Below are 10,044 nucleotides of genomic sequence, written 5' to 3'. Positions count from 1 at the left end.
AGTGGTTTTGTTGCTGGTGAGGTAGACACGGTGGACCCAGGTTTGTAGAGTAAATGATGGTTTGCTGAAGAAGTGAACAGAAATCCAGGCAGCACAGGTGAACGATGAGGCCAAGAACTCAAACATACTGGTAGCCTTGGTTACACAACTTGACGACAATGACAACAGACGACTCCATAGACACGACAAGGATCCAACCACGCAGGTGGGATTAAATACACAAGGAAGGTAATCAGGGGAGACGAGGGACAGCTGGGGGCAATCAAGGGGTAGACAGGACGGAGACGCAACTGAACACAGAAACCTAAATTAATACAGAGAAAAACCATATCCTCACAATATTAGTCTGGCTCGTCTCGTTTGGTGGCAAAATATATACGGAAATGTACAGAGAAAACACTTGCACAAAATGTAAGAGGGATTTTTTAGACCTCTTGAGTAGCAGTCCCCTCATTGCCCTATCCTGGATCATCCCCCTCCCCCTGCTCTTACGGTCGCACTGGTTGACAAAATTTCCCGTTTTCTAAAATCCAAAATTCAACAGTTATGAGTTGCCCAGGCATTTCGGTCTTAATGTGACCAAGTCAGAACCCTATTAGACATACTGTAGTTAGATCAGGGGTCTCAGACATGCCCGTCTCCTGTAGGTTTTAGATGAGTCTCTGCTTTAGCACACCTAGCTCCAATATTGGCTCATTAGCCTAGCTCTGTAGAGCTTGACTGCATGCTAGTGAGGCAGTTTAGCCATTTAATTCAAGTGTGTAGGACAAGTTACAAAACTCTGGTCCTTGAGGAATGCAGTTTGAGACCACTGCTTTACAGTAACAATGAGTCAGCATGTAATGTGGTCGGACCACTATGAACCAGAGTGAACCCACTTCAGCTGTAATCACAACTGTAAATATTGCTTTCCACATAACCCCCCCAGGGTTGAGCTTTTTCATTGTTTCGAAAATTAGCAAATGGGCTTGACATTTCCAAACCCAGTTCGATGCAGAGTTGAGATTTCAGACATTCCATGATTACTTAAGAGGATGGATACTTCGTTTTCTCATCTGATCTTCACGAAATTCAATATTGCAGTCATATTTACAAACCTCCTCCGTCAATACAGAAAGACCATCTAAAGCTGCTTTTCCATTGACCATATAATTGTACAATTTGACATTATGAAAACAAATTTGATGAATGGAAACATGACAATTTTGAAGAAACTAGTTTTTTAATAAAAAGTTTGGTCATATCAAAAAGGATTTATCTCACAAAACTGCAATGGAAACACCTTTTCGCACCGCGAGTCACATGATCAGCACAGGTGCAAACCACACAGAAGAAGATGACGGGAAGTAGTTGGAGGATCATGGTGCGGAATGTTTTTTAATTAACACTTTTAATTGTTTTTTTATTCTGTTTTTGACATTATCAGAATATTAACAAAAATTTACGCATATTTGTAATGGAAACAGCCCAAGTTGTATTGGATGAAAACCAGAAAAAAAAAAAATTACACATTTTCACTCCACATTAACTAACTTCCACATTAGCTGTTGGTCATGTTGAGGCACCACTCCTTCTACATGGAGAACAGCGACTGAACTGATTCTCCCAGCATGCACTGAGGCACAGTGCATGCTGGGAGAATCCTGGAGCGGCTGACCCCGTTCTCTGGCCCATCGGACATTTAACTACCCCTTTGCGAGAGTGTAGAACAACACTGAAAGCCATTATTCACAAATGGAGAAGCAGAAGTAGGGAACGTTCTGAAGCGTGGCCGCTCTACCACCGTTATATTTTAACAGCACATTAACAGCAATCAGGAAGGTCAGAAAGAAAACAGAACAACATGTAGGCAAATGTGCCTCAGTTAACATCATTGTTCATGATTCAACAATGACCTAGATTGGGCCAAAATTGCATCCATTGGAGTGTTTTGAGGCCAAAGCCACAGCTGTACAATGAAGTGTGGGCCACAATTGGAAATTGTCTCTGTGAACAAAATGACACAATTTATGCACTGTGGATGAAGTTTATAGGAGCCTTAAGAAAAGTCTCTTTAGTTCTTTGGCTTTTTTTTTGTTAAATATTTTTTTCTGTGAAAAAAACCACACATTATATTTAAAACTTTTCAAACACAAATGAATGAGGAAATAATTGCTGTCAAATTGCCAAACAAATTAAACCACTTCTCACTACTAATGCTTCACGGGAGCCAAGTGTCGACGTGCTTGTTGTCGAGCAACTCCCAGCTTTGTGATGCTCTGTTTCACATACTTGTCATGGAAGGTGTTTCACTGGCCCGTCTCTGAATGCCGTTAAACACTGCAACAGTGAAACTAAACTGGAAGAAATCAGATGTAATCACGCCAAGCATAGATCTGCGGTAGAGATATCTGCCTTCAAGTGCATGCCACTAAGTCAAAACAAGGGTAGAAATCTTAACCAGGAGATGACAGAGTCAGATGGTGAGACAGTTCTCATACTGTTCTCGTTGTGGCCTTTACAGGAAAACCATGCACCGGTGTGATTCAACAGAAACTAGTCTGAGGTTCTCCTTCTTCTCAATGTGACCTTACTGAACCTGAACGCTAAAAGATGTTGACATTCATAGTCTGTGAAGTAGGATAAAAATGCTAAATTAAAACTATTTTGCTTTGAGAGGCCTCTTGTTCCAGGGATTTATTTTAATGCTGTTTAACTTGCTTTGCAGCTGGTAATAATTTCCGAGCTGTATGCAAAGGAATAATGCATGCTATAGAGTAATTACTGATTCTGTTGTTTCTAATTATGCTGTTAATTATAGATGTGCTGGCAAAAATATGGTGACGCAATACAGCTAAAGATCCCAACATAAACCACATTCTTCTTACTACTCTTTAATTTCTCCTCCACAGACATCCACCCCGTGGCCCCGTGCATTTCTTTAGGAGGGTTGGGGGCTTGGAGTCTTTAGCTCCTCCTAAATCCTCCCATCAGTAATGCAGTCATAGTGTGATGCAAACCGTAAACATTAACAAGAGGACTCAGAGTTCACGTTCAGAGATCTGTGCAGCCATTAAACACAACACAAATATGCCTGTTCTGCCCTCAGCCTGCCTTCCATAAACAGACACACAGACTCACACATGTACAGATGCAGGCGCTGCATGCAAAAAGCAGAGCTGTGCCAGAGTGAACTGCCAAACGGTTCCACGTCTAAACATGAAAATGAGTCAGTCTGCATGTGGTTTAGTTTAAGCAAAGCTGCCACTGACGATCTGCTTTTCTGCACGTTACTGTGACACATTATTTTTGTTTGTTTGATTCATTTCACGTCAAGCTCATTTTAATTTCAGTCGTGCAATTTAGGTGCAAAATTGATCGAAAATGTGACGCTAATTTAACTGATCATAATTCGAATATCAGATGGAATTAAAGTTATGCTCTCAACCAGGTGGTGTGCTGTGACTTTACAGATAAAAAAATGTTATTTATTCCCAACAACATGAGATTAAAAAAGACAGAAGGTGGTTTTTAAGAATCCACTCGAAAAACTATATTTTTGACCCTACACAGGGTCATAAATACATAAATATGGTTTTCAGTCACGTACAATTACATCATTTTTGGCAAATTAATACTTAATTTCAAGGCTTTACGAAGCTTCAAGTAACTGGTTTTTATAAGTACGGTTTTAAGAACATAAGATTTGGGAGCGGCAAGTCTCTACAGCAGTGGACAGTCCCTTCTCCTCTACCTCATGTAGCTCCACTCCTGCATAAACCACTTATCTTAGCTTAGATTGTAGGCAATAATACATTTTCAACCAATATGTGCTCAGTTTCTGAACTTGGTACTGATTGATCATGTTGACATTTCTTTTCTAACTTCAAAAGGATTTATTGGAATAATCTTTAATTAACCTTTTCAAATTCTTAAAAAACATTGGCATGTAAAAGGTTCTAAATGTCCTGACATGTTTGAAACACAACACCAACAGCAAATAAAATATCTTCCCTTTTTGTGTGGGCTTTATTGCAGTTATATCTCCCAAAACACCGTACTTTATGAGGAAACATAGCACAGTTTTCACACACTTACAAAAACATATCCACCAAAAGCCTCACATTGTTTCTCTTTTGCTCTGCCTCTCCATGCTCCACATGCAACTTGTTAAAAGTCACCTTCTGAGGTGTCAATTACATCATAAGCTGGCCGCAAACTGCGAGCCAGTTTAGACAAGACAGATTCCCAGTGAAACTATTATGTCACTAGTTTAGGGTGTCGGACGCTTTTGGCAGGTTTTCTGGTGAAATGTGATGTCTGATGTTAACACGTAGGCAGGAACAGAACAATGTGTCAGTTTTCTGGGAATAAAGCCAGCAGGTACAGAGTCTGTCAAGCTAGAGAAGCACACAATTGACTTTGAGTCACAACACCATGGGTAATGTGTCTCACTGTTGGCTGCTGCCAGTCTGCAGTAAATTTTATGTAAATATGACGGGAAGCAGAATGACTTGGCTAAATATATATTTCCTGGAAAATGATCCAATTTTAGAGTAATTCATCTTTGACCTTTTCTTGGTGATTGACAGCAGACTCAGAGCTAACCAGGTTTGTCCTTGTGAGGTTTGGATTTTCAGAAAATCATGGGCATTAATTATTATTACTAATTTTTGGCTGAACGGGTTTATAGCATTGAAATAGAGATCTCTAAACAGTTTTAACACATTATCTACTCTTTGTAGTGCTATTTTAGGAAATATGCACTTTCAGAAACACAGGGAGGAAGGAAATGTGGAAAAGTCCCAAAACAGCACCCAGTTCACATTACACCGCAAAATAAAAATTCTCTCAGATTCAACAAATACAATTTCTGCTTGGTGTGAACCCCTAAAACAAGATCTCTCAAATCCAGTCACCAAGAGCTACTATTCTGCAACTTTTAGAGGCATCTCTTCACCAACACACCTGAATCAACTGGCTGATTTCCCTAATCGGCATGTCACTCAGCTCTGCATAAACAAACCATTTATTTGGTGTGTTGGAGAATTGTGCCAAAAGAACAATATGGCTACATTCACACTGCAGGCTTTAATGCACAATTCTAATTATCTGTGAAATCTGATTTATTTTGAGTGGTTGTCCACATTTCCAAATACATGCGACCAGGGGCGCAACTACATATTAACCAGCCACCCCAAAGGAAGGTACGTAAGGGTGAAGGAGCATAGAAAACATACAGTCGCTCTATCCGTATGAGCGACCGTATGTGTCATGAAGTGTGTGGTTGGTAGTGGTGAGGAGAGACGCTGAGACCCAAGTTCTGGTGATGATGATCATTTTAATGATGAAGGTAGCTCAATAAACAGTCCAAGGCAGGCAGCACGGCAGGAACAAGCACGCAGCTAAACGCCGGTAGCAACAGACACGAAGACTGAAACGGGATCTAAGCTAACCAGGACTAGACAGTACGACTGGAGAGCTAGAAGCTAAGCTAAGCTAACCAGGACTTAACAGTACGACTGGAGAGCTATGACGAACAGGCGTTAGACATTGACAAGGACCCGACGAGGAACACAGACAACAGGTGGGTTTAAATACACACGGGGTAATTAAGGGAATGAGACACACCTGGGGAGCAATCAACGGGGAGGACAGGACAGAGACTCACAGGGAAACAGGAAAACATAGAAAAACTCAAAATAAACACAGAAAAACACGGATCATGACAGTATGTTTAACATACGGTTAAACATACGGGGTATGCAGTGACTGCATGCGACCAGGGGCCCAACTACATATTATTCAGGTCGATGCAAAAACATAAATCGCGCCCACCCCCAGCCACCCCAAAGGAAGGTACGTAAGGGTGAAGGAGCGTAGAAAACATACGGTCGCTCTATCCGTATGAGCGACCGTATGTTTAACACCCCAAAAACATGCGACTTGTATGTGATCTGCTATGTGAAGAGCAAGCGAACCTAAAAGTGTTTTGCTTGTGTAGAAAACACAATGGTGTCACTGTAGAGATACTGTAGCGAGCGTATTGGCCAAAGCGTTTTGTGTGGCAGCGGCACCTTTAATGGTAGGGACAAGGGCAAACTTCATGTACTTGTGTGAGCGATTCTCTTGACACTCACAGGTCCAGACACAAGTCTTCAGCGACCCATACCAGTGAACAATTCGTATTAAAGGTAGTAGGACTAAGAGGATTTAAAACAGTAATTGAATCAAACTATTACATCTATAGTAATATCAAATATGTTTTATGAGCCTTTTTAAGAAAAAAGAATTTCAGGAATCACGTATAACCTAGAGATGCTTTAGAGATCTCTTGAAAAATATCTAAATCTTAAAGGGATAAGTAAGTAAAGGTTTTTTTCAAATCCTTAACCCTAATGATGAAAATGAAAACAATCCTCGAAACCTACTTTCCTGAAAATGATTTGGTCAAAGCTAACTCTCAGGATGAGAGCACAGTCATTAGGAACAATTTTTCCAGTATTCCCAAATAAAAAATCTATCCCGGACAGGAAAGTTTTCTCTGAGGAAGGAAAAGTTGATTCTGAAACCACAGCTATCGTTAAGGCAAAGAAGACATCACCAGAAAGTACGCTTTACCGTTTTCAAGAACTGAAGGTGAACCACGCTGAGAAAGCCCATCACTTCCCATTTTTCCATTGTTTTCGAATGGAAAAGTACTCTGGGCCAGGAAGCTAGCTTAAAGGACAAGAACAGCTGTGAAACTACAACCAAGACGGCTGTGTTCCCAAAGACAAACTAATCTGGATGGGGAAGTTATCTCTGAGGGACAGATATCGATTTGACTAAGAAGACATCGCTAAACGGTACGTTTTCCATTGTTTTTGAACTAAAAAGTGCCCGGATCATGTAGCGAGCTCAAAGGAGGACAACAGCTGTGAAATCACTGCCAGGACAGGAAATATGACAGTTTGAGGCATATGACAAATGACCAAGGTGGTTTTGGAGAGGAGTCAGAAGCATTAAAAGATTGTCTTGTAGACTAAAATGTCCCAGAAAACAAAATAAGCACCTATTTTGAGGCTGGAAAAATTAACATAAATAGTACAGCAGCGAATGTGTTCTGACGTGTGGAATGACATGAACATTCGTTACCATAACAAAAAAGAAAATTTATGGGATAAATGTTTGCCAATAACATTATTTCTCTTTAATTTATGTTGTATGTTATTTCCTTGGCTTATTCTTTACTTTGGTGGTATTTCCAAACTTCTCTGTTTTGTCATTGTTTGTGGCACTTATTTAATAAATTTACATCAAGACAATCATGCTTATACCATGTTTGATAATTCAACAGCAACCCTTAAAAAGCATAGAAAACTGTGTAGACAGGCATCTTGGTCATGAAGGGTAGTTTGAACAAGTTTTTAACTTGCAAAGAAAGAAATGCCATCTAGACATTCATCTTTATACTAAGGAACCACAAAGGGACTTGAAACCTCAATCTTCTGACCCAAAGTCACATGTCATGTCAATGACACTTGGTCTTGTTGCCAAAGATCAAGAACTCAGGTTTTGTCGCCAGTCTAACTGGTACAGGAGACTACCGTATAAGGAAGAGGACTTTGAACATCAAATCAAAGTTTTTACAAACCCAACTCTCTAATGTGTTGTCTAATTGTAAACTTTCAGCGCAAAGATTCAAAAATGTTAAGATGACTTTGCAACAAAAAATAAAAATTATTTAACTTGACTGCGGGAAAGATGAAGAAATCAAAACTAAAAATGGTGGTCATTATACAACAGATGTCATAAAGACGTCTTTATGTGGGTAAAAGTGGGTATTGGGTCACATGGTTCATCAGCGGTCTTTAGGAACCTTTCTTGGTGAAGGAAGGTGATCCACCCGGAACGAGGAAACAGTTTTTTGACCACTGAATACTAGATGCTGTCAACAGTGGATGGAATTGTTGTGAAAAGTGTTTTTAGCTTCACTGGTCATTGACGAGAGGCAAAGAAAATAAATGGATGATCTGCACAACAATCAAAGACGGCTCAGCTGGCAAGGTAATCAGCATGTCAACTCTACCCCGGTGTACCATGTCAGCATTGGCTTGGCCTCTACACCACTTCGCAGCGATGACCTTCACAGTGTAGGTACCATGAAAGATTACAGGAAGTATTTGGGCCACCAAATCACAGTGGAGACAGGCAAATCAGTGAGTCTGGGATTCACCCGACTGCCAACTTAGGATGCAGACACACTGTAGGCTGTTGCATGTGAAGTTTTTTAAGACCTTGCTGATATCTATCAGCCTAAAAAACACTGAGGGAAACAACCACCCGATGCTAAAAATACATGATCCGTCTAATGAATGGCAGAGCTTCAGTGATGAAATCTTTTGACCAGAAATTTGACAAAAAGAGACAGGAGATCCTAAATACAGATTAATCCCTCCAGTTTCTGCATTGCAATGCACACTTTCTCCTTGGGCTGAGCACATAAGGGGAATGTAACGATTCCTCAAGTGATTGGAGTACCTCAATTATTAAAATTCCTCGAGGAAAATTTATCTGCCCAGATTGATGATTATAATGTCCGGGTTTTTGTCGTTTTTCGGGGAATGAATAAGCATCGTTAAATTTACTGGTGCGATGCCTGGAGTACGTCAGCGTTTCTCCTGGAGCTTCTGGTTCAGAGCGAACGGCGGGAAGAGCGCAGCGGGATTATCTACACAGGTGAGCGGATACACTGAACACTGCGGCTGTGCTTTAGATGCACAGCTTTACGGATGAACCAGAAAATTAATTTCTTATCAACCCGGTCTCAACAAATAGGTGACGGAGCGGATTGTGACGTTACATAGCTAGTAGATGTGTTTTTGTGTGTAACGAGCTAAAATGTCAAATTCAGTTGCTAACATGAACACAAAAGCTATAAATGGCTGGGCAAAGTGAGTGTTCATCTATTAAACTGACTAATAGCTGGAATATAGACATGTTTTTACAAGCATATTTGTGTGCCTGCCTCCTTATTTATTTGAATATAATTTCAGAGTTTTGTATAACTTTTCTTAAGGTTAACTTAGAAATTAGCTAATATTGCTACAGGTTAAAAGTAACTGTTAGGGAAGCTCAACTATGAAAATTTGAACTGATGTTTATATCCAATATTAACACTGCTGTTATGTTAGATTTTCCAATGTTTTATTTTATAATTTTTTTATCCAATTACTCAATCGTAAGAATAATCGATGGATTACTCAATTACTAAAATATTTGTTTACAACAGTCCTAAAAGGAACTAACCAAAGGTGGAAACATTTGGTCAGGATCTTGACAAGAACTTTAGGTGTTTCATTGGGGTGAGTGAACCTCGTGCCTCCCGTTATATTTGTCTGGCTTGCAGCTCTCTTGGAAAACGTGGGGATGATAAAAGTGGACGTAGAGATCTGTGGGAAGCTTATTCTTTTCAAGACGTTCAAAGATACCAAGCTTTCAATCAAACCGCTTCAATAATTTCTTCCATGTCATTGCCTTCTGAAATTGAAAAGAGCTCTGGCTGATGCAAAGAGTGACAAAATAGACATATTGATAACTGCTTTGGTTATTCTCTGTCACAAAGTAACAGGACCCTGTCGGATGCTAGTACGGTGAGGTTCGGTGCAGAAAACCCCAGGCTGGGATTCGAACTGCTTCACTGTGCAGCCCGACTCAGGAAACCAAAGGGAGATAAATGCTGACAATAATCGAAGAAAAATAAATTCCTATGTACAAGAAAGAGAACACCAAATAACCGAACATAAAGGAATGAATTAATATGGCCTTGACAAAAGCATAAAATCCCAAATATCACTCAACTTTCCCAATTAAAAAGGTAAGTGAGCTTTCTGATGACTATGTAAGGGTTATATTTCTATCTGTGTGAACATGGTTAGGCTTATTTTGAGCTTAAAGTTAAGCTTTTTAGTGAAATTAGGAATAGACAGAACAAGAACCACAAACTAAGAACATCCTCCACTTAAAGGCAAGTTTCCACAAACATGACAATCAAGAATTTGCCATTTGCACAATTTCTTTCTG

The sequence above is a fragment of the Poecilia formosa genome, unplaced genomic scaffold, assembly GCF_000485575.1.
Source record: "Poecilia formosa unplaced genomic scaffold, Poecilia_formosa-5.1.2 Scaffold138, whole genome shotgun sequence".
Lineage (NCBI taxonomy): Eukaryota > Metazoa > Chordata > Actinopteri > Cyprinodontiformes > Poeciliidae > Poecilia > Poecilia formosa.
This window is presented reverse-complemented; position numbering follows the sequence as displayed.